Source organism: Schistocerca piceifrons, chromosome X (assembly GCF_021461385.2).
Source record: "Schistocerca piceifrons isolate TAMUIC-IGC-003096 chromosome X, iqSchPice1.1, whole genome shotgun sequence".
Taxonomy (NCBI): domain Eukaryota; kingdom Metazoa; phylum Arthropoda; class Insecta; order Orthoptera; family Acrididae; genus Schistocerca; species Schistocerca piceifrons.
Genome location: NC_060149.1, coordinates 629,393,918 through 629,420,496, shown reverse-complemented (window position 1 = coordinate 629,420,496; position 26,579 = coordinate 629,393,918).

The following is a 26,579-nucleotide window of genomic DNA, read 5'->3' as shown; positions in this document are numbered from 1 at the left end:
ACGAAGTAATAGAATATGTTTCAAATAAAATAGTTAACGGTGGGAAAGGTTCTCTACGGTAAAAATACATTAAAAGTCTTATAATGGCACAAAGCCTGTGACGTGAGAAGATTTGTTACGAAGTATAGAACTGGAGACAGGCGACTGGTAATTGAAATATGTTGTGTTCGAAAAAGGGAAATACGTAAAACTCAAAAACTGTCGTAACAGTCTCTCAAAACAAAACTCTTAGATATCTTCAAAAAAAATGTTCATTAAATGTAGAGGTTGTTAAAAACGTCCCATCAAAATGAGTATCGTCGCTGTTGTTACTATAGTCACTGAATGTGAAGAAACGAAACTGAATAATAAAATGCTAGTCCTTACTTTAAAATTGAGACAATCTTTCACTCTCAGCCGATTGTACGCTGTTGTGAAACATTACATAAATATGTACCTAATCAGGATTCGAAACAGACCACTTACCATAACGTACACAATGTAGGAGAAGGGAACGGCACCTTGAAGCTCTATGATTGAGGGTGAGTCATTCCTGACTATTCCAGACAGTATAAATATATCCCTATAAAGATAAAAGTTTTAGTTTTAGTCCTGATCGACCGCGTAGTTTCAATCCATCAGGAAGTTTCATTGTTATTGGAAAGGAAAGACTTTGCGTCACCATTCAGATGTACTACAAAGTCATATATGCAGGCAACAGTACCGATGACGATGGGATGCAAATAAGGTTAGTTTGACTTTAGCCTCTTCACCTGCGAGATTATTAGATACGGATCACTAGCGCACTTCGAGAGGAATGGGAGAAGTAGACCGTGTGTTTACTGATTAAAATAACACAGTGCTCGCTTGAATTAATGTAAGAGATTATGAGACACTCACAAGGGAAGGGCAGCAGAAACATCAACATTCTCGTTTCATATCTGATGAACACGTCGACTATCGTGTGGCCGCCGGCAGCCACAGCAGAGCTGCTCACCTAATGTGTGACCGGTCGCTGCGGTCAGAGCAGATCCTCACATCCAACACCGTGCGCCTTGTCTGGCCTGAAAGTGAAGCAGTCCTCACTACATGTGCGGCTGTCAACGTGTTAAACAACAGCCAATGTTCATTTCAAGGTGAAACCGAACTCGCGCACTCCTTGCGTGATTTAGTCAAGTCAGTGTATCGAGGCAGACCATCTCATTTTAGTATGGACCATCAGGAACATTGTTTCGTAAACATTTCATTGTTCACTCACTACATGTGCAGCTCTTTCAGAAAGATACAATTTCCACACTTACTTTAGCCACCTCAGAATCCAAAGGTCTCTGTCCACCTATTAAAAGTAACGGTGCATTTCCGTTTAGTAGCCAAAGACTTCCTTATTTGTTCCTCGGACCATAGATGTAAGGAAGGAAAGACATTTGTGGCATACTTTCACTAAAATAAGTGATAGGTTGTTGGAATACATTCTTAGACGTCAAGGAATCATCAGTTTAGTGTTCCGAGTGAAGTGCGTGGGCGCGGGGGGGGGGGGGGGGGGGAGGGGGAGGGGGGGGTGGCGGCGAGTTCAAATATTAGACGGAGACCAAGAAACAAATGGACACGGGTTGCAGTAGTGATTCGGAGATGAGAAGGCTTGCACAGAACAGGGTAGCGTGGAGAGCTGCATAAAAACAGTATTCGGACTGGAGACAACTACATAACACATGTAAAATTTTTTTTTTAATAATGGATATATTTTTTTGAGATATTCTTAGTCCTGCCTACAGACCAGTTTGCTGGTTCTCGAGCTATGAAACGCAGTTGCTCAGAGCATACGCCTGCCCTCTTTCCTGGAAGCACCATCTTAGTTTCCCGGAAGAGCTGTAGAGGGCGTCACCTAACCGAATTTACATCGACACTATATTATGACGAAGCAACTAAAAATTATTTTTTTTACTGTTGCAGAGGATCTAGAAAGGCCTTTTTGCGAGTAAACCTGCAAACTGCCTTGACGTGAACGGCATCGCACGCGCGGTACAACTGAGTGCAGCGCCGCTATCCATCGTGGGAGAAGACTGAATCTGCTGCCATGTTTAGCAGAGGGAGCAGTGAGCACACAAACCTCCCAAGCACAAACAAGGTAAGATTTCCAACATATGTGGGTATACCCATCGGTAAATTAGGTGGGTTCAGCATCGTAATATTTCAATGTTATTAGACCACTGTACGATATGAAATGAAATGAGTCAGTTTGCACGCTAGCTTTGTACATGATATAAAACCTTATAATAAAATAATTACCAGATGTTCGTAAATTGTTATAAGTAAATTTAGGTTTTTATCGAAATAATGGAAGCTAATTTGAACGGTTAAGTGTGGACTGCTAGTCTCGATGCATGCTTTAAAATCGAGATTGCTCAGGTTTCATAGTGCAGTATGCAGTGCTGATGGAGAAAGATACTTTTCGTGCTCGGGAGTATAAAAGGGCGTTTCGGAATTTGTCGATTCTGCATGGTGTCAATGATTTTTTAGAAAATAACCTACTTTCTCTTATTAGGAAAAATGTCATGTAATTACTATATATTAAGGGTGGAATGAATTATGTCGCGAAAGAGCGGATTAGGAAATAGCCACGGGTTTTTGAGACAAGCACGGCACACAGTTGTGTGCGAAGCTATTAACGGAATTTACAGCATTTCCACGTTCATTTATTCGTTGGATGCTATAACGACACAGGAAACTGCAAGCTTTTTTAAAAACTACAGTAGATGTAGTAGTAATACAGGTAAGTCCCATTACTAATACTGTGTTCTCGAGTATGCTAGTGCGAGGGTTTTCTTTATTCGGGAGCATTAAATGAGCACGACGAGATGGGATTGATATTTAAGACTGGCGTAGTGTAATAATCACTGCATCTCAGGTGTGTCACTTTTGTTTCTGTATGACGCTTGCTTAGCCTTTTGTGCTGAATTTTGCAGGGGATTTGCACTAATTGTTCACCTTTCAAGCCTAGCGCAACACGCAATTTTATAAGGAAATTTACTATATTTGCCTCTTAAGGTTTGGAAGACACACTGCATAACCGGGGCATCGAAATATTTGTTCTGGTGCTGCTCACACTCAAACCTCCAGAGGTAAACAGGTACCCAACGCCGAATATTGACAGAGTATCAACCAAAACTCAGTTTGTGCTCTGTGCCGTCGTCCAGGGAACGTGCGCAAAACGGTACGCAGTAACTTCTGACCTTCGGAGCACAGGAAAAACATAACTGTCAGCGTCTTTCGTGTAGGGTTTTCGTGCGGCAGTTGGTAGAGCGGCAGTTTGTCGTACCAAGTGTCACGGGTTCGAGCGCGAGTCACGCCAGTTTTTGTACAGTAGTACGTGTAAAATGTATATGGGACACCATGTTCCGGAGATATAAAAGGATTGTTAGTTTATAGCAGTGTTCTATTGGCAGTCCGCTTTTGCTTCGTTTATTTGAAAGTAGCATACCTATAGGGTACATTTGTAGTTTCACAGAAGAAACGTAAACATTCGGAACGGAAGACTAAAGAAACAATTGCATCACAAACACACTGAAGGGTTGTGGTGGTGGTGGTTCCACGCACGTGATGCAATTGTTTCTTTGTTCTTCTGTTTAGAGTTTATTATGACTGACTGCCAATAGAACATTGCTGTAAACTGCAAACGATTTTTTAACATCTCGGACATGTCCCACATAAGCTCCACATGTAGTACAGACCGTGGTACGACAAACTAAGGCTCTACCCACGCGAGCTCTACGCTGCGACTCAGTTACGCTATGCCTACCCTCCTCAGGTCACGTGTTACTGCCTACCGTTTACGCACGGTCTCCCGGACGACAGCACAAACTGTATCGGAGTTTCGGCAGATGCTCTGTCCACATATAACGTTTGGTACCGATCTAACATCTGGAGGATTGGGTGTTAGCACAGCAGACCCCCACAGAGGGCTTAAGACCATCTGCTACACGGTAGCAGAATCTAAGTTTTCGTGCCTTTCCAGGCCACCCACTAAATATGAACTCGGCCGATTTAAAACCTCGGGTGTTCTTCAGATGGGTAACAAAAATGGTTTAAATGGCTCTGAGCACTATGGGACTTAACATCTGAGGTCATCAGTCCCCTAGAACTTAGAACTACTTAAACTTAACTAACCTAAGGACACCATACACATCCATGCCCGAGGCAGGATTCGAACCTGCGACCGTAGTAGTCGCGCGGTTCCAGACTGAAGCTCCTAGAACCGCTCGGCCAGAGATGGGTAACAATTCCTACACACGTGCACATTGTAAAATCAAAGTTTTACCTATTTCGACTAATTTCTAAATCGTATAAAATTAGGACGAAATTATGTGAACAGTTTGATGTAACAAGTCAATCTGAAAAATAATCGCTATCGCAGACTGTAGCAAGATTAGCACACGCTGAGTCAGTGACCTTTAGCTTTTGTTAAATCAGTGTTCCTTCTTTCACACATTTAAATCATAATTACATATACAGTGCATGAAATTGACACAAGTGTTTTACAGTACGTATTTAGTTTCCTGTGTTAACCAAGTCGAAATTCCATACTGCAAATCGTTGCTTCCTGGTTATCGTATTTCAGACGATACCCAGTTTCATAATTTTCAGATCTTTTTTTTCTACCCAATCATGATATGCTGAAGCCACGGCGTGCCGTGTCCATATTATTTTGCGGCAGTATTTGGCACACGCTCCAACCATGGTTCTCTGCAGCTTGTTCTAATCTTATTCATCTCCAGGCTTCGTAATTTCTTCTTTTTTGAAACGGACCATATTCGCCTTAGTAACCGCAAAACATATTCGTTCTTCAGCGTCATTTCTTATATATTTGTTTCACCCTGTACAATTTGTGGCCTTTCTTCTCAGTTTTGCATCTTTTTCATAGCTTAGATGCTCATCAAACTACATCAAAGATACTTCAATCCTTAGTTTCGGCAGTGTCCCTATATCAGTATGTTTTCATCAAATACTTTGACTACATACCCCGTCATTATAAACTAATTTCAAGGCCAGCTTATTTTTTTTGTTTAAGTTTCAGCCATATGGCTAACGTCTTCAGCATTGGTGGAATTGCCACATAGCAATCTGCAAAGAATCGTGTATACAGTCATAAATAGGATATTTGTAACACCATTACCTGGCCTTTCCTTGTCTAGTTACTATGAGCTTATGAGATACATTTTGAGATGAAGAGGAAAACACATCCCTACAGCAAACCTCTAGTTTACATTTCCCACATTTACCGAGGTTTAGTATTAATATACCTGTCGTGGAGTTTACTCAAAATTTATTCATTCAAGACTGCTACAATACCTGTCATCTTACCATACACTTTCATGAAGCCTGCAAAAATAAATGCTTCTATATTCCTTGCGCTCCGTTGTCTATAAAGTTCGATGAACAAAATACGTTATCAGTAAAAGACCTGACATCTCTAAGAACTGTCCATGTTGCCACCGAGCCTCAATCACGGCCTTAAAAATGCAGTAGTACAGCAATGTAGTCATACAGCCTTCCAGCAAAGTAACATTTTCTCTAATTACTGCAGTTCTCCTATTCCTTTCTTGAATACAATTAGAATTGATGATCTAAACATGTTTTCGTTCAAGCATTTTATGCTTCTTTCAGGCAGCTGTTAAAATTTGCGGAGAGTATTTCTTTCCATGGACGGGGCTATGATTAGCTTATCTAATCTGAATGCCTCCAGAACGAAAATCCTTATTTTTCATTGGTTTTAATGTTATGTAGGGTGTAGTAGTTAAGCAGGCAACACAGACTAGCGTGGAGAACAGCGTCTGGACGACGACGATTGTCTCCAGCCTGGTACTTTTCCATTTATAATTTCAGCTGATGGTTACATGCTGCTTATTTCCCTATTGAAGGTAGTCTTCTCTTGCAACAGCTCCTGAAAAATATCCATTTTTCAAAAGATATGATTTTCTCCTCGTCTAGGATAGAAATCCGATGCTTTTTGGCACTGCTCCCTCCTATATTACTCCGTATATCCTCGCATTTCTGGATCGAAATGTTTATATTTGTTATAATGCTTCTCTCTTGACTGACGTAGCTCAGCGTAGCTTTGTCCCCTTAACGGATTGTACTCAGCCATTTTGTAATATTCACTTTTCAGAGCAATCAGTTTCTCCAATTTTTTACCCAGCTATTCGTTGGCATTTCAGGATTTATGCTAATAATCAGTCCACTCGGTTTTAAGGGGTTTCTCGTCTCGGAGCCTTTTATGCTCATGTTGAATATTTTTCTACAAAATTTTTTCATACAGCTGTTTACTAACAAACAAAAGTAAATCCTAAAAACTATGTAGATAGTTTCTGGCCTAAACGGTTCACACAATTGAGAGTGAAGTATAGATCTGCAGCCAAAACTAAACATATGCCCCTAATCAGAATTACATTCTATATGGCGTGAACCTCGGAAAGCAAATTTCCTGAGGTGCATTTCAAAATAACTGTCACTTGAAAACGTAGGTACGAAAAATCAACTTATTTTATTGCCTTTAAATGTAAATAGCAAACATTCTGAAAAATACATTTAAGTTCAGGCGAGGATTATAAATGTCTATTTTTTTAAAATCCGAAACTGCATCCAATTTCCGAGTAGTTTTGAATCATTCGAATCAGTTTAAAAACCGTTGTCGAGAAATATACATTTAAAGTTTTGAGTTCGATTTTTATGTATTTAACTTAAAATTTTTTCAACTTACCATTAATATGCTGTTCCTTGGCAGTACAGTAAACCTTCATTTTCTTCGAGGAGCTCATTTTCTAAAGTGCGGGTCTCTAGCCTCGACGCTGCTCCGGAACGAGCGCCGGTCCGAACGCTTGAGGCGTCCCTTTTCATGGCGAATGACCAAGCCGTGGTGCCGATAACGACTACGACTTTGTTATGCGAGAAACCCTTAAGTCCATCGTTAAATAAGACACACGCACGAATGTTACAAATCTGAACTACCTGTACACTCGAAAACATGTTTTGGAGCACACGTCCAAATTAATGAATTCATTGCTTCATTGCTGTTCTGCGGATAGGCTTAAAGGCATCTCTTGATAACATTGTCGCCAGTCAAATGATTGTACATATCAGCAGCAACTTCAACGTGGTCGTGCGGTAGCGTTCTCGCTTCCCACGCCCGGGTTCCCGGGTTCGATTCCCGGCGGGGTCAGGGATTTTCTCTGCCTCGTGATGACTGGGTGTTGTGTGCTGTCCTTAGGTTAGTTAGGTTTAAGTAGTTCTAAATTCTAGGGGACTGATGACCATAGATGTTAAGTCCTATAGTGTTCAGAGCCAGCAACTTCAACTTAAAGAGCCTCATCCCTAAGCTGGTGGGGAAGGGAGGCAGACTTCCATGAATTATGAACTTCTCCGCGTGTGAGGACAGCCTTCGTTCCCACCCATGAGACTGGCATGCTGACTTTTCGTCAGGGCGCAGATGACCGTGATGTTGAGCGCTCTTTACCTCAAATAATCACCACCATCGCTTCAGTAACGTCACTCCTCAGTGCTGGCTTATGATCAGAAGTATCCAGTGTCCTGATCATCTCAGCTTGCTTCCATTTACACCAACTTTCAGAACAGTAATCGTGCTGCGGGATGTCATTCGTTGAATTCTTGTGATATTCTCACAAAAACCGCTTTCTTCTCCTCACTTTTGTTGAAGACGTACTAGACATCAACACATATATCTGTATTTTCTTCTATCTAGAATGTGAATGTTAAAACACACAGAGAGAGATTGGGATTGTTGGGATTGTTGGGATTGTTGGGATTGTTGGGATTGTTGGGATTGTTGGGATTGTTGGGATTGTTGGGATTGTTGGGATTGTTGGGATTGTTGGGATTGTTGGGATTGTTGGGATTGTTGGGGTGATTGGGGTGATTGGGGTGATTGGGGTGATTGGGGTGATTGGGGTGATTGGGGTGATTGGGGTGATTGGGGTGATTGGGGTGATTGGGGTGATTGTTGAGATTGTTGAGATTGTTGAGATTGTTGAGATTGTTGAGATTGGGGTGATTGGGGTGATTGGGGTGATTGGGGTGATTGGGGTGATTGGGGTGATTGGGGTGATTGGGGTGATTGGGGTGATTGGGGTGATTGGGGTGATTGGGGTGATTGGGGTGATTGGGGTGATTGGGGTGATTGGGGTGATTGGGGTGATTGATCAAAGTCGCAAAATTCCAAAGAGCCAAGAGCAACTACAGTGGGAGTACGTGTGCTTACATTGAAACGTGATCTTCAGGTGCTAGTTTCCCGACAAAATCCTTTTGATTATGTATTCTTAAGATAGAGCCAAAATACAGGAAAACTATTTTTTCAAATTGCGAGACTGGAAAATCCCCTTAACTGACTGTAAATTCGAAATTAGTTTGAATGCACGTGACACTCGAAGACTTGAGTCCTCCTCCTCCTCCTCCTCCTCCATCTCCATCTTTGCTGCTTTGCTTGGCGCGTTCTTACAAATTATGTACAACAGGTAGGGTGGCTAACCAGAATAAAATGGCTTCAAAATAGAGATGTTTGTTCTGCCACCCATCAAGGTCATTTATTTGTAAAACGCAGTTCATATACAGTCACTCTGTAGGTTAACACAGGCAGCTGAAGAAACATACTGTGTAATAGAAGATTGTGACCAGCCGATTGACGAGAGGTATTCTTTCACAAATACCTGAAAATTTGCTTGCAACAGTGTTTACACACAGGGTACTTAGTCATAATTCCAAAAACAGAAGTTGCAGAGTTGTAACTTTTCCCTTGTTCGTCAAAGTGCAAATGTGGAGTTCGAATGAAGCGATAACAGCAACTGGTACTGCTCGTTGCACACATCTGGCTAATGTTGTCACTAGCTTTTGGTACTAGACTGCTTCATTTTGGTACTAGACTGCTGCAGTGCGGAACATTTCCTGTAATGTTGTTTTGTAATATATACTACTGTAAATGAGCCCATGATTTTTAATTTTATCATGTTGTTAATGCTATACACATGTTCTATGATAAGTGTTTAGGCTTACAGGGTCTCAAGGACCCTGCAAGTAAGAAAGATTGAAATAAAACTTTTTATCTGCCTATTTCCCACTATCTATCACTTGAGCCTTGACCTGCAGTTACGTAGGGTCAGCCATCGTTAATCGGATTTGGCATGTTAATGGTTAAGGGGTGGCTGGATGCCCTTCCTGCCGCCACCCCGAACCCCCCCCCCCCTCCCGGGATGGAATTAGTGTACCCCAACTGTCTGCATCGAGTGTAATCCATGGAATAGTGAGAAAGTGTTCAGATGTCTGTGAGCCATGTAACTGAGGCGGAACATGGGGACCAGTCCGGTATTCACATAGTGGGATGTGGAAAACCGCCTAAAAACAACATCCAGGTTGGCCGGCACACCGGCCCTCGTCGTTAATCCGCCAGGCGCATTCGATTCGGGGCCGGCGCGCCTACCAAACTCCAGGAAGCAGCGTGTTAGCGTTCTCGGCTACCCTGGCGGATCATCTGCCTACCTCCCTCTCTGTTCCTAAAGTTTCCCCTTCTGCAAAACGATTGATTGAACGTGCTTCAGGACCTGAAATGGGAATCCCTAGAGGGAAGGTGACGTTCTCTTCAAGGAACACCACTGAGAAAATTTAGAGAACTGGAATTTGAAGCTGATTGCAGAAAGATATTCTACTGCCACGAACGTACACTTCGTGTAAGGACCGTGAAGACCGAAGAAACTGGGGTTCATATGGAGGTATATACAGTTTTCTCCCTCGCTCTATTTGCTAGTAAAACAGGAAATGCCGGCCGCGGTGGTCTCGCGGTTCTAGGCGCGCAGTCCGGAGCCGTGCGACTGCTATGGTCGCAGGTTCGAATCCTGCCTCGGGCATGGATGTGTGTGATGTCCTTAGGTTAGTTAGATTTAAGTAGTTCTAAGTTTTAGGGGACTGATGACCACAACAGTTGAGTCCCATAGTGCTCAGAGCCATTTTTAAAACAGGAAATGAAATGATTGGCAGTGGTACAAGGTACCGTCCGCTTTGCACCGTATGGTGACTTGCGGTGTATATATCTACATGTAGATTGTCTGCGGCTTTGCTGCCTGCTGTCGGAAATAGTTGAGAGCTAAATGATGGCAGAAACCAAGGAGGCAGAGTGTGGGCGTGAACACCGCTAAATGTCCGTTCTCCACAGTAGGTTTGTCTGTTCTGGAGCTCTATCTCACTTTCTAGTAGAAAATTCTATAATTCTATTGACTTCGACAGAGAGCAGTGCCGAAAAATGGTAAATATGTATCCCCATCCAACTGAAGTAGGACGTTTCGCTGCCGCCACATGGCTATTCTTAAACATGGAAACAACGTGAAAGTTTGCTCCCAACTACATTATTCACAAAGCCACCAGTGCATCAGTGTTTGCCAGCCACATAAAATTCTGTAATCTTTCGGCAAGTTTACTCGCGGTTTAGGGAGAAGGGTTCATGTGAAAGACTGTGAGCACTCTACAGCTCCTGCAGTTGGTTTTTCTTGTAAAATTAGGTACAAGGAATGTGGAAAATATGGGAGAGTATCGATGCAAATAAAGTATTGTTGTGCAATATGTTAAGACAGACGACAGCGCAAATTGTCCAAAGTAGAATGGGTAGGTTATTAAAAGAAAAAAGTAAACTACAAACACACTACCTGTCCTGGTGGAGTGCGATGTGTACCGTTCTCCAGTCGGACGACATGCGTCGCTATGTAGGCACAAACAGAGACCTACTATAGAAAAGCTATTCAGGTAGCTAGTATTAAATCAAGGAGGATTTAGCCGAGAATTACTGAACTCTATACACAGTTATGCTTTATAAGGAAGACCGTGAGAATGAATTCCGGGAAATTCTGGGGGTGTCGGACAGCTGCGTAAATGAAGAGCTACTAGTAAACGCAAGGAGACAGTAGCGGAACATTTCGCTATTACATCCCCGTCTTTTTCCCAGTGTGTGAAAGTATCCATATTTCCACAAACAGTGCGATCACTGAGTAGTGGTTCGGCTTCCCATGTCAGCGACGAGCCTTAAAACTGCGTTTCTAAGTAAAAGTTGCGTTTCACATGTCTGCACGCGCACGGGGTGACATTTATTGTAGGTTGATATCTGTCACAAAGGTGATACATAAATTAACATGAAACGGTGAATCATTGAAACAAGGCATTTTACGTCCCGCAGACGTGGGAAAATATACAAAATTCCAAATAGTTACGGGTTGCCTTCATCTGCTGCACGATGACAGACCACAGAGCACACAGCGTGAGGCCGAGACAGGCCGCCCCAAATATATCCAGAATGAATGAATAAATAAATCGAGGTGCTCCCCCAGGGGGCTCAACATTTAGTTGCTGGGTATGGGCTTGGCGACCCCGGGGTCCCTGAGCTGGGGACTGGGAAGCGCCACTAGTCCTCAATACCGTAAGCTCTGAGCGTGCTTAAACGACCACCGTGAGGCGTGACAGTGGAACGTTGTACGGTACAGAGCCTGGGGATCTTGGCTTAACTGCCTGGGTCGCGAGGATGGTATAAACCTCTATTAAAAAAAAAAACACCCTCAATCTCAAGGTGTGCTGCGCGCCGAGGAGACGCATGGCTGTTGAGGTAGAACAGTTGCTAGCAAGCGACCTCTGGTGAACCTGCCGCCCCCCCCCCCCCCCCCCCCCAGTTGTATTAGGCTTACCCAGGCAAGCGGGGCTCTGTCTGGGTGGATATTCCTTCTCCTAGCTGGTCGTGGGACCACCATGAAACGGAATACGAATAGAGCGCAAGTACGAGTCTCTAAGAAAGGAAAATTCAATGCTTTACAGTATGACCCCCAATCGTTCACTTCCCTGTCAACACCAGGGGAGGAACGGCGGTCTAAATTACCTAGTGAGACGTATTCTCCTCGATTTCTGGTTTGCAGCTGAAGAGATGAGGACTCATTTCTGACCACAAAGCCTCAGTTTTTTGTGGAAAATTTAGAAGACAAGTTCGGAGAAGTTGAGGGCCTGTCTAAAACGAGGTCTGGAGCAGTCCTCATACAGACAGCATCCCCAGCACAGTCACGGACATTGCTTGCTTGTGACAAGCTCGGTGATGTTTCAGTCTCCATTATGCCTCATAAGAGCCTCAATATGGTTCAGAGACTTGGTTCTCATCATACCTGTTTCAGTCCGACGACGAGCTTTGTGCAAATCTGGAACGCTGCGGTGTCCACTTTGTACGACGTGTCTTCAGGGGACCTAAAGATAGTAGGGTCGCCACCGGCACCTTCATCTTGGCTTTCGAGGGAGACACCCTCCCCGAGAAGGTCAAGGTGATGATATATCGATGTGATGTTAAGCCTTACGTCCCTCCTCCCATGTGCTGCTTTAAGTACTGGAGGTTTGGGCATATGTCATCGAGATGTGACGCCAACCCTACCTATCGGAATTGTGGACGTGCCTCCCACCCCAACGTCCCGTGTTTGCTGCCTCTTGTTTGTGTCAACTGCGGACAGAAACATTCACCTTGTTTGTCAGACTGCGCAGTTTATCAAAAAGAACAGAAGATTATGAAGTATAAGACCTTGGACAGGCTCACTTACACAGAGGCTAAATGCAAGTATGACCGACTACACCTTGTGCGCCCCCCCTGCGGGTCCGGGGATTAGAATAGGCCCGAGGTATTCCTGCCTGTCGTAAGAGGCGACTAAAAGGAGTCCATCCCCCTCACGGGGGTAGTTAGCGCCTGCGTCCGGAGACGGACAGTTTCACGACCTATAATCGTGGTCTTTTTGGTTTTTCACTTCTCGTTTCTTCCTTCCTTTTGTTGGTTCCTTTCTTTGCTCTTCTCCACTTCACTGTCTTCCTTACTCTTTCCCTTGACTTCTCCTTGCCTTCTCATTGCCTTCTTCTCCTTGCCTTCTCATTGCCTCCTTCTCCTTGCCTTCTCTGGTCTCCACCTCGGCGTTTGAGACAGTCTGTCCTCTTTCTCCCTCTCTCTTCTTTTTTCCTCTTCTTCCTTCCTCCCTGTGCGTGTCTGAAGGCCGATCCACGCGTTCGCACGCGTAGCCGGTGACGGGGTAACGCGTAAGTCCCCGCCCTGGGTAGACATGTAAGGCACGCGCGTACCCCCTGGTAAAGGCCAGGCCCGGGGAGGGGTGATTGCCTGAGCTGATACCTTCTGACCATGCCGATTGGTCCCTCCGTCTGTTTCTCGGGAGGAGTGACCTGAGGTGTAAACATTCACCTAAGGCGGGAGTGCCCTCTGAGAGGGTCCCCACAAGGAAGGAGCGCGCCATCGGAGACGCTGGCAATCATGGGGGATTCCTCCGCAATGGATTCTACTCCATCGCTTTCGACTTCGACCCACAAACGGAAACGTGACCAGCCAACAGTGACAAAAGTACTACCGCCTGCCCCACAGTTCCTCGTAGTTTCTCGATCTGAGGACGGAAAGGATTTTTCCTCTGTCAACCCTTTCGTTATTCAGAAGGGCGTAGATGCCATAGCCGGATCTGTCAAATCTTGTACCAGGTTGCGTAACGGTACCTTATTACTAGAAACTGAGAGTGCCTTTCAGGCACAAAAACTGCCTCGGGCCACCCTCCTGTACACGTTCCCTGTCCGGGTGGAGGCCCACCGAACTTTGAATTCGTCTCGTGGTGTAGTCTATAGTAGCTCTCTCGACGGATTGACTGACGAGGAGCTTCAATCTTTCCTCGCTGAGCAGGACGTGACGGCTGTCCAACGGGTCATGAAAAAGGTCAACAATGACCTTGTACCGACCCGGACACTTTTCTTAACCTTCGATAGTGTTAAGCTGCCATCGCGTATCAAGGCGGGCTACGAGGTTATTTCTGTTCGCCCCTATGTCCCGACACCTACGCGCTGCTACCAGTGTCAGCGTTTCAATCACACTCGACAGTCTTGCTCCAATGCGGCTAAATGTGTCACTTGTGGCAGGGATGCCCATGAGGGTGACTGTCCACCTCCGTCTCCTCGTTGTGTGAACTGTCAGGGTGACCATGCCGCATCCTCCCGCGACTGTCCTGTCTATAAGGAAGAACGCTGTATCCAGGAAATTCGAGTCAAAGAGAAAGTGTCCACCTCGGCTGCTCGCAAGCTATTGGCTAGTAGGAAGCCCACGCTGCTCCCAGCGGGGAAATACAGCACTGTCCTCGCCTCTCCTCGGACTACCCGGGAAGTAGCAACCCAGACATGCGATCTGACCTTCAGCACCACGGTCGTCCGTTCGGCCAGTGCTAAGATCGCGCGGTCGACGTCTCCTCTTCCTCCCATCACCCCACAGACACCAGCCACTTCCTCAGCTTCTGCTCAGTCGGAGACCCCGAAGTCAGATGCACGGGCCTTCAAGAAGGAACCATCCCGTACAGACTTCCTCCGTCCCTCGACCTCCCAGCCTTCGACCGGTACTTCCACCAAACGTCCTTCTAAAAAGGCGCATAGGAAGCACAGTTCTCCTTCTCCGCCGCGGCGCCTTTCTTCTCCTGCGCCACCCAGCGGTTGCCGCCCCAGGCCGTCATCCGTTTCGCCTGGCCGCACCGCTGGTAGCCGAACATCTGGCCGTTCACCGGCGGAGGAAGCTCCCCCACCCGGCCATCCTCCCGAGATGGCCGATGACCCTATAGACCCCATGGACGATGACTGTCCGCCTCCTGCTAGCGGCGGCAGTGCTCGCTCGAAGCCAGGCCCTAAGTGGCCTTCGAGGTGACCCCTTCTCTCATCTTCCTTTTCTTACGATGGCACTTATTAACTGGAATATTCGCAGCATTCGCTCCAACCGAGAGGACTTGAAGTTGCTGCTCCGCTTGCATCGTCCGCTCGTCGTAGCCCTCCAGGAAAGGAAGCTACGCCCATGCGATCAAATTGCCTTGGCACACTACACCTCTGTGCGTTTTGACCTACCCCCTGTGGTAGGTATCCCAGCTCATGGAGGGGTTATGTTGCTGGTCCGGGATGATATTTACTGCGATCCCATCACGTTGCACACCGGCCTGCAGGCAGTTGCCATCCGCATTACTCTCCCCACTTTTACGTTTTCCTTTTGTACCGTTTACACTCCATCGTCATCTGCCGTTACCAGGGCAGACATGACGCAACTTATTGCTCAGCTACCTGCACCATTTTTGTTAACTGGAGACTTCAATGCCCACCATCCTCTTTGGGGCTCTCCAGCATCCTGCCCGAGGGGCTCCTTGTTAGCAGACCTTTTCAACCAGCTCAATCTTGTCTGCCTCAATACTGGCGCCCCTACTTTTCTTTCGGACACATCTCATACCTATTCCCATTTAGACCTCTCTATATGTACTCCCCAACTTGCACGCCGGTTTGAGTGGTATGCACTTGCTGATACATATTCGAGCGACCACTTCCCGTGTGTTGTCCATCTCCTGCAGCATACTCCCTCTCCGTGCTCCTCTCGTTGGACCATCTCCAAGGCAGACTGGGGGCTCTTCTCTTCCAGGGCGACCTTTCAGGATCAAACCTTCACAAGCTGCGATCGTCAGGTCGCACACCTCACGGAAGTCATTCTCACTGCTGCTGAATATTCCATCCCTCACCCTACTTCTTCTCCACGTCGCGTACCGGTCCCCTGGTGGACCGCAGCATGTAGAGACGCTTTACGTGCTCGTCGACGTGCTTTACGCACCTTTAAACGCCACCCTACAGTGGCGAATTGTATTAATTATAAACGATTACGTGCTCAGTGTCGTCGTATTATTAAAGAAAGCAAGAAAGCCAGCTGGGCTGCTTTCACAAGCACCTTCAACAGTTCTACTCCTTCTTCTGTTGTCTGGGGTAGCCTGCGCCGGCTATCTGGCACTAAGGTCCACTCCCCAGTTTCTGGCTTGAAGGTCGCGAATGAAGTCCTTGTGGCCCCTGAGGCTGTCTCCAATGCCTTCGGCCGCTTTTTCGCCGAGGTTTCGAGCTCCGCTCATTACCACCCTGCCTTCCTCCCCCGCAAACAGGCAGAGGAGGCTAGGCCCCCTGACTTCCGCTCCTCGAATTGTGAAAGTTATAATGCCCCATTCACCATGCGGGAACTCGAAACCGCACTTGGCCGATCACGGTCCTCCGCTCCAGGGCCTGATTCTATTCATATTCAGATGCTGAAGAACCTTTCTCCTGCGGGTAAAGGTTTCCTTCTTCGTACATACAATCGCATCTGGATCGAGGGACATGTTCCCGCATGCTGGCGCGAGTCTATTGTTGTCCCGATTCCTAAGCCGGGGAAGGACAAGCACTTGCCTTCCAGTTATCGACCTATCTCGCTTACCAGCTGTGTCTGTAAAGTGATGGAGCGAATGGTTAACTCTCGATTGGTTTGGCTGCTCGAGTCTCGACGCCTACTTACCAATGTACAATGTGGATTTCGAAGGCGCCGCTCTGCTGTTGACCTTCTGGTTACCTTGTCGACCTTCATTATGAATAACTTCTTGCGGAAGCGCCCGACCGCGGCTGTGTTCTTTGATTTGGAGAAGGCTTACGACACCTGTTGGAGGGCGGGCATTCTCCGCACCATGCAGACATGGGGCTTTCGCGGTCGCCTCCCTCTTTTTATTCGTTCCTTTTTAATGGATCGACAGTTTCGGGTACGTGTGGGTTCTGTCCTGTCCGACATCTTTCGCCAGGAGAATGGGGTGCCACAGGGCTCAGTTTTGAGCGTCGCTCTCTTCGCCATCGCGATCAATCCAATAATGGATTGCCTCCCAGCTGATGTATCAGGCTCCCTTTTCGTGGACGATTTTACCATCTATTGCAGCGCGCAGTGTCCACGTGTCCTGGAGCGCTGTCTTCAGCGTTCTCTTGACCGTCTTTACTCCTGGAGTGTCGCCAATGGCTTCCGTTTTTCTGCCGAGAAGACGGTCTGTATTAACTTCTGGCGCTACAAAGAGTTTCTCCCACCGTCCTTACGACTCGGTCCTGTTGCTCTCCCACTCGTGGAGACAATCAAATTTTTAGGCCTTACCTTTGACAGGAAACTTAGCTGGTCTCCACATGTGTCATATTTGGCCGCCCGTTGTACCCGTTCTTTAAATGTCCTCCGTGTTCTCGGTGGTATGTCGTGGGGAGCGGATCGAACCGTCCTACTTCGTCTATATCGGTCGATCGTCCGCTCCAAGCTGGATTATGGGAGCTTCGTATACTCCTCTGCACGGCCATCCATCTTACGCCGCCTCAACTCCATACAACATCGGGGTTTACGACTTGCGATCGGAGCATTTTATACCAGTCCCGTAGAGAGTCTTCATGCTGACGCTGGCGAATTGCCACTCACCTACCGGCGCGATATACTGCTTTGTCGGTATGCCTGTCGGCTACTGTCAATGCCCGACCATCCGTCTTATCGTTCCTTTTTTGACGACTCTCTTGACCTTCAATACGGGTTGTATGTCTCTGCCTTGCTACCCCCTGGAGTTCGCTTTCGTCGCCTCCTTCAACACCTTCATTTTTCACTCCCTGCAACCTTTCGAGTGGGCGAGAGCCGCACGCCACCTTGGCTCCAGGCTCAGGTCCGCGTTCACCTCGACCTCAGCTCGCTCCCAAAAGAGGTCACCCCCGGATCGGTCTACCACTCCCGTTTTTTGGAACTTTGTTCGAAGTTAAACAACATGACTTTCATTTATACAGATGGCTCTAAGACCAATGACGGGGTCGGGTGTTCCTTTATTGTCGGGGCACAAAGTTTCCAATACCGGCTCCATGGCCATTGTTCGGTCTTCACAGCTGAGCTCTCCCCCCCTGCGGGTCCGGGGATTAGAATAGGCCCGCGGTATTCCTGCCTGTCGTAAGAGGCGACTAAAAGGAGTCCATCCCCCTCACGGGGGTAGTTCGCGCCTGCGTCCGGAGACGGACGGTTCCACGACCTATCATCGTGGTCCTTTTGGTTTTTTCACTTCTCGTTTCTTCCTTCCTTTTGTTGGTTCCTTTCTTTGCTCTTCTCCACCTCACTGTCTTCCTTACTCCTTCCCTTGCCTTCTCATTGCCTTTTTCTCCTTGCCTTCTCATTGCCTTTTTCTCCTTGCCTTCTCATTGCCTTTTTCTCCTTGCCTTCTCATTGCCTTTTTCTCCTTGCCTTCTCATTGCCTTCTTCTCCTTGCCTTCTTATTGCCTTCTTCTCCTTGCCTTCTTATTGCCTTCTTCCCCTTGCTTTCTCATTGCCTTCTTCTCATTGCCTTCTCATTGCCTTCTTCTCCTTGCCTTCTCTGGTCTCCGCCTTGGCGTTTGAGACAGTCTGTCCTCTTTCTCCCTCTCTTCTTTTTCCTCTTCTTCCTTCCTCCCTGTGCGTGCCTGAAGGCCGACCCACGCGTTCGCACGCGTAGCCGGTGACGGGGTAACGCGTAAGTCCCCGCCCTGGGTAGACATGTAAGGCACGCGCGTACCCCCTGGTAAAGGCCAGGCCCGGGGAGGGGTGATTGCCTGAGCTGATACCTTCTGACCATGCCGATTGGTCCCTCCGTCTGTTTCTCGGGAGGTGTGACCTGAGGTGTAAACATTCACCTAAGGCGGGAGTGCCCTCTGAGAGGGTCCCCACAAGGAAGGAGCGCGCCATCGGAGACACTGGCAATCATGGGGGATTCCTCTGCAATGGATTCTACTCCATCTCTTTCGACTTCGACCCAAAAACGGAAACGTGACCAGCCAACAGTGACAAAAGTACTACCGCCTGCCCCACAGTTCCTCGTAGTTTCTCGAACTGAGGACGGAAAGGATTTTTCCTCTGTCAACCCTTTCGTTATTCAGAAGGGCGTAGATGCCATAGCCGGATCTGTCAAATCCTGTACCAGGTTGCGTAACGGCACCTTATTACTAGAAACTGAGAATGCCTTTCAGGCACAAAAACTGCTTCGGGCCACCCTCCTGTACACGTTCCCTGTCCGGGTGGAGGCCCACCGAACTTTGAATTCGTCTCGTGGTGTGGTCTATACTGGCTCCCTCGACGGATTGACTGACGAGGAGCTTCAATCATTCCTCGCTGAGCAGGGCGTGACGGCTGTCCATAGGGTCATGAAAAAGGTCAACAATGACCTTGTACCGACCCGGACAATTTTCTTAACCTTCGATAGTGTTAAGCTGCCATCGCGCATCAAGGCGGGCTACGAGGTTATTTCTGTTCGCCCCTATATCCCGACACCTACGCGCTGCTACCAGTGTCAGCGTTTCAATCACACTCGACAGTCTTGTTCCAATGCGGCTAAATGTGTCACCTGTGGCAGGGATGCCCATGAGGGTGACTGTCCACCTCCGTCTCCTCGTTGTGTGAACTGTCAGGGTGACCATGCAGCATCCTCCCGCGACTGTCCTGTGTATAAGGAAGAACGCTGTATCCAGGAAATTCGGGTCAAAGAGAAAGTGTCCACCTCGGCTGCTCGCAAGCTATTGGCTAGTAGGAAGCCCACGCTGCTCCCAGCGGGGAAATACAGTACTGTCCTCGCCTCTCCTCGGACTACCCGGGAGGTAGCAACCCAGACATGCGATCTGACCTTCAGCACCACGGTCGTCCGTTCGGCCAGTGCTAAGATCGCGCGGTCGACGTCTCCTCTTCCTCCCATCACCCCACAGACACGAGCACCTTCTTCAGCTTCTGCTAAGACGAAGACACCGAAGTCAGATGCACGGGCCTTCAAGAAGGAACCATCCCGTGCAGACTTCCTCCGTACCTCGACCTCACAGCCTTCGACCGGTACTTCCACTACACGTCCTTCCAAAAAGGCGCATAGGAAGCACAGTTCTCCTTCCCCGCCACGGCGCATTTCTTCTCTTGCGCCACCCAGCGGCTGCCGCCCCAGGCCGTCATCAGTTTCGCCTGGCCGCACCGCTGGTCGCCGTACATCTGGCCGTTCACTGGCGGAGGAAGCTCCCCCTCCCGGCCATCCTCCCGAGATGGCCGATGACCCTATAGACCCAATGGACGATGACTGTCAGCCTACTGATAGCGGCGGCAGTGCTCGCTCGAAGCCAGGCCCTAAGCGGCCTTCGAGGTGACCACTTCTCTCATCTTTCTTTTCTTACGATGGCACTTATTCACTGGAATATTCGCAGCATTCGCTCCAACCGAGAGGACTTGAAGTTGCTGCTCCGCTTGCACCGTCCGCTTGTCGTAGCCCTCCAGGAAACGAAGCTACGCCCATGCGATCAAATTGCCTTGGCACACTACACCTCTGTGCGTTTTGACCTACCCCCTGTGGTAGGTATCCCAGCTCATGGAGGGGTTATGTTGCTGGTCCGGGATGATATTTACTACGATCCCATCACGTTGCACACCGGCCTGCAGGCAGTTGCCATCCGCATTACTCTCCCCACTTTTACGTTTTCCTTTTGTACCGTTTACACTCCATCGTCATCTGCCGTTACCAGGGCAGACGTGATGCAACTTATTGCTCAGCTACCTGCACCATTTTTGTTAACTGGAGACTTCAATGCCCACCATCCCCTTTGGGGCTCTCCAGCATCCTGCCCGAGGGGCTCCTTGTTAGCAGACCTCTTCAACCAGCTCGATCTTGTCTGCCTTAATACTGGCGCCCCTACTTTTCTTTCGGACACATCTCACACCTATTCCAATTTAGACCTCTCTATATGTACTCCCCAACTTGCACGCCGGTTTGAGTGGTATGCACTTTCTGATACATATTCGAGCGACCACTTCCCGTGTGTTATCCATCTCCTGCAGCATACCCCCTCTCCGTGCTTCTCTAATTGGACCATCTCCAAGGCAGACTGGGGGCTCTTCTCTTCCAGGGCGACCTTTCAGGATCAAACCTTTACAAGCTGCGATCGTCAGGTCGCACACCTCACGGAAGTCATTCTCGCTGCTGCTGAATATTCCATCCCTCACCCTCCTTCTTCTCCACGTCGCGTACCGGTCCCCTGGTGGACCGCAGCATGTAGAGACGCTTTACGTGCTCGTCGACGTGCTTTACGCACTTTTAAACGCCACCCTACAGTGGCGAATTGTATCAATTATAAACGATTACGTGCTCAGTGTCGTCGTATTATCAAAGAAAGCAAGAAAGCCAGCTGGGCTGCTTTCACAAGCACCTTCAACAGTTTTACTCCTTCTTCTGTTGTCTGGGGTAGCCTGCGCCGGCTATCTGGCACTAAGGTCCACTCACCAGTTTCTGGCTTGAAGGTCGCGAATGACGTCCTTGTGGCCCCTGAGGCTGTCTCCAATGCCTTCGGCCGCTTTTTCGCAGAGGTTTCGAGCTCCGCTCATTACCACCCTGCCTTCCTCCCCCGCAAACAGGCAGAGGAGGCTAGGCCACTTAACTTCCGCTCCTCGAATTGTGAAAGTTATAATGCCCCATTCACCATGCAGGAACTCGAAAACGCACTTGGCCGATCACGGTCCTCTGCTCCAGGGCCAGATTCTATTCATATTCAGATGCTGAAGAACCTTTCTCCTGCGGGTAAAGGTTTTCTTCTTCGTACATACAATCGCATCTGGATTGAGGGACATGTTCCCGCATGCTGGCGCGAGTCTATTGTTGTCCCGATTCCTAAGCCGGGGAAGGACAAGCACTTGCCTTCCAGTTATCGACCTATCTCGCTTACCAGCTGTGTCTGTAAAGTGATGGAGCGAATGGTTAACTCTCGATTGGTTTGGCTGCTCGAGTCTCGACGCCTACTTACCAATGTACAATGTGGATTTCGAAGGCGCCGCTCTGCTGTTGACCTTCTGGTTACCTTGTCGACCTTCATTATGAATAACTTCTTGCGGAAGCGCCCGACCGCGGCTGTGTTCTTTGATTTGGAGAAGGCTTACGACACCTGTTGGAAGGCGGGCATCCTCCGCACCATGCATACATGGGGCCTTCGCGGTCGCCTCCCTCTTTTTATTCGTTCCTTTTTAATGGATCGACAGTTCAGGGTACGTGTGGGTTCTGTCCTGTCCGACACCTTTCGCCAGGAGAATGGGGTGCCACAGGGCTCAGTTTTGAGCGTCGCTCTCTTCGCCATCGCGATCAATCCAATAATGGATTGCCTCCCAGCTGATGTATCAGGCTCCCTTTTCGTGGACGATTTTACCATCTATTGCAGCGCGCAGTGTACACGTGTCCTGGAGCGCTGTCTTCAGCGTTCTCTTGACCGTCTTTACTCCTGGAGTGTCGCCAATGGCTTCCGTTTTTCTGCCGAGAAGACGGTCTGTATTAACTTCTGGCGATACAAAGAGTTTCTCCCACCGTCCTTAAGACTCGGTCCCGTTGCTCTCCCAATCGTGGAGACAACCAAATTTTTAGGCCTTACATTTGACAGGAAACTTAGCTGGTCTCCACATGTGTCATATTTGGCCGCTCGTTGTACCCGTTCTTTAAATGTCCTCCGTGTTCTCAGTGGTCTGTCGTGGGGAGCGGATCGAACCGTCCTACTTCGTCTATATCGGTCGATCGTCCGCTCCAAGCTGGATTATGGGAGCTTCGTATACTCCTCTGCACGGCCATCCATCTTACGCCGCCTCAACTCCATACAACATCGGGGTTTACGACTTGCGATCGGAGCATTTTATACCAGTCCCGTAGAGAGTCTTCATGCTGACGCTGGCGAATTGCCACTCACCTACCGGCGCGATATACTGCTTTGTCGGTATGCCTGTCGGCTACTGTCAATGCCCGACCATCCGTCTTATCGTTCCTTTTTTGACGACTCTCTTGACCTTCAATACGGGTTGTATGTCTCTGCCTTGCTACCCCCTGGAGTTTGCTTTCGTCGCCTCCTTCAACACCTTCATTTTTCACTCCCTGCAACCTTTCGAGTGGGCGAGAGCCGCACGCCACCTTGGCTCCAGGCTCAGGTCCGCGTTCACCTCGACCTCAGCTCGCTCCCAAAAGAGGTCACCCCCGGTTCGGTCTACCACTCCCGCTTTTTGGAACTTCGTTCGAAGTTCATCGATATGACTTTAATTTATACAGATGGCTCTAAGACCAATGACGGGGTCGGGTGTTCCTTTATTGTTGGGGCACAAAGTTTCCAATACCGGCTCCATGGCCATTGTTCAGTCTTCACAGCTGAGCTCTTTGCCCTCTACCAGGCTGTTCTTTACATCTGCCGCCACCGACATTCTGCTTATGTCATCTGCTCAGATTCCCTGAGCGCCATCCAGAGCCTCAGTGATCCGTACCCGGTTCACCCTTTCGTACACCGGATCCAACGCTCTCTTCAGCAGCTGGTGGACGTCGGTACGCCGGTTAGCTTTATGTGGGTTCCTGGCCATGTCGGTATCCCTGGGAACGAAGCTGCAGATGCCGCGGCCAAGGCTGCGGTCCTCCAGCCTCGGACAGCTTCTTGTTGTGCCCCTTCGTCCGATTTTAGCAGGGTCATTTGTCGGCGCGTTGTGTCGCTGTGGCATGCCGATTGGGCTGCACTTACCGACAACAAGCTTCGGGCCTTAAAACCTCTTCCCGTGGCTTGGACGTCCTCCTCACGCCCTTCTCGGCGGGAGGAGGTCGTTTTAGCAAGGTTAAGAATTGGACACTGCCGGTTCAGCCATCGCCATCTGCTGACGGCTGCGCCGGCGCCGTTCTGCCCATGTGGGCACTTGCTGACGGTTAGACACATTTTAATGTCCTGTCCAGATCTTAACACACTGCGCCTCGATCTTAACCTGCCTAATACTTTAGATGCCATTTTAGCGGATGACCCACGAGCAGCTGCTCGTGTTCTTTGTTTTATCAATTTGACAAACCTCGCTAAGGACATTTGATGATGTTTTTTAATCCTCTGCCTGTCAGTCTTTTATTGTTTTTTCCCTTTTAGTTGTTGTCAACTTGTGCCTCGCGGTGCATTCTTAGCGTAGTCAGGGCGCTAATGACCATTGAAGTTGTGCGCCCGAAAACCACAAAAAAAAAAAAAAAACCTTGTGCGCATTTCATCGACGTTTGCTGCAGCAGCTTCGATGTCACCGTCCCTGGCGACGAGCCCCCAAGCTCAGCCACTTTTTGTGGGCCCTCCAGCCCCCCCCCTATTCCTGCCCCCCCCCCCCAGGTAGTTGGGAACACCCTCTTCCATTGCTCCCCTGCTATCAACATCGGGAGTAACAACCCCTCCTTCTTTGGGGACTTCAGTCCCCACCTCTGCACCGGAGAAGTGCCCGCCTCCTCTGGCTCCCCTCGCGCAGAAGGGATCGCTTGGTGCCCTCTCTTCCACAGTTACTGCCCCTCCAGATGTCAGAAAAAGCCATCACCTGAGGGCTGTAGGGCTTCCAGGTCTTCCTCGGTCCATGAGACTGGATCAGAAAAGCCCACCCAGCCTGATAAACCGAGGGACAAACGGGACCCTACGAAAAAGAAGAAAAAGGAGGACATAGAGACAGAAAAGGAGTTCGCCACTGCACCTGAAGGTGATGTGGAGCATCTAGCGTCCCCTCAGGAGCTAGATGTTGCTCCTATGGAAGTTGATCAGGCTACTTCTTCGCGATCAGTGGCGGCGAGCACTTCTAAGACGTAACCTATCTCAGCGCGCCCCCCCCCCCCCCCCGGAACTTTCATGTCTTCACAGTCGGATACCATTATCCTTCAATGGAATTGCCATGGTTTTTTCCACCACCTTGCTGAGTTGACACAGCTTTTGTGCCGCTTTCCTGCCACTTGTCTGACCCTACAGGAAACCTGGTTTCCTGTTCGGCGGACCCCTCCCTCTGTGGCTACCTGGGTTACTATAAGAACCGCGTAGCATATGACAGGGTGTCTGGTGGTGTCTGTGTTTATGTTCTTGCCACTGTTTCTAGTGCCCCAGTGGCTCTTCACACAGCTCTCGAGGCTGTGGCTGTTAGTCCTGGCAGGAATGGAGCTTACCCTCTGTTCCCTCTACCTTCCCCCAGATGAGGTTGTCCCTCTTGCTGACCTAGCTGCCTTGTTCGCCCAGCTCCCCCTGCCATTCCTCCTTTTGGGGGACTTTAATGCCCAGCACCCTTCATCGGGTGGGACCCAGATCTTGGGCCAGGGTAGGAACGTTGAGGCTCTCCTGGCACAGGACATTTGCCTCCTTAACACTGGTGCTTCCACATATTATAGCTTGATGCATGGCACATACTCAGCCATGACCTCTCTCTTAGTAGCCCAGGTCTTCTTCCATACCTCAGTTGGAGGGTCCACAACGACCTCTGTGGTAGCGACCACTTTCCTATCCTGGTTTCCCTTTTTCAATCCCAACCCCCTGACTAGCTGCCACGATGGTCTCTTCGTGGAGCTGATTGGGCAGCCTACACCTCAGCTACTATGGCCTATGCTCCGCTTCCAGGTGACATTAATTTGGCAGTGGACAAAGTCACTATGGCCATTGTTTCTGCTGCCGACGCAACTGTGCCCTGTTCAAGTACCCTCAGGCATAAGTCAGTCCCTTGGTGGACACCAGAGATTGCAGAAGCTATCCGGGACTGCCGGCGAGCCCTGCAGTCACAACAGCGTCATCCTTCCCTAGAGAATCTGGTTCCCTTTAAACGGCTACAGGCCCGAGCTCAGCAGTTAATCCGGTGGAGGAAACAGGACTGCTGGGAATGATATGTTGCCACCATAGGTTCTCGCACCTCCCCATTTCAGGTGTGGTCGCGGGTTCAGCGCATTTTTGGCTTTCGCTCTCATGCATCTGTCCCTTGCCCTTCTCATTGGGGTACACTTTGTACTGACCCAATCACCATCGCTGAACATCTGGCAGAGTACTTCGCTCGTAGTTCCGCGATCGACAATTTAGTCTCGCTAGAGTCGGCTATTCGTACAGTTTTTACTCGGCGAGAACATCTAATTGCTGTTTTCTTTGATCTTCAGAAGGTGTAAAATACCACCTGGCGCCATCATATCCTTGCTACGTTGCACGAATGGGGCTTACACGGTCCACTTCCGGTGTCCCGCAGGGCTCAGTTCTCAGTTTTCCCCTCTTTTTGGTGACGATTAATGCTCTTGCGGCTGCGGTGGACTCATTGGTCTGTTCTTCTCTATATGCCGATGACTTTTGTCTTTATTACAGTTCCCCAAGCATCAGTGTCGCTGACCGGCGGCTGCAGGGAGCTATCCACGAGGCACATTTTTGGGCATCCAACCATAGTTTTTAGTTCTCAGCCTCCAAGACCCGAGTGATGCATTTCTGTCATCATCGCACAGTCCACTTTCATCCAGAGCTCTACCTTGCCAATGAACTCCTTTGTATTGAGGAGACGCATCGATTCCTTGGCATGCTGTTTGATGCTCAGCTTTCTTGGACACCTCATCTTCGTGAGCTTAAACAATGGTGATGGCGGCACCTCAACATCCTTCGCTGCCTCAGCCACACCGTTTGGGGAGTTGCACGAACAACCCTCCTACAGCTCTATAAGGCCTTAGTCCAGTCCCGTCTCTACTACGGGAGTGTGGTGTATGACTCAGCAGTATGTTCAACGTTGTAGAACCTCGACCCGATTCGCCATTGTGGCGTCAGACTGGCGACAGGCGCCTTCTGCACTAGTCCAGTGAATAGCCTTCTTGTAGAAGCTGGAATCCCTCCCCTACGATTCCGCCAACAACAGCTGCTTGCATCATACATCAGCTGCGTTCATGCCTCGCCCAACCATCCAAACCGCAGGCTCCTTTCTCCATCTTCTGCAC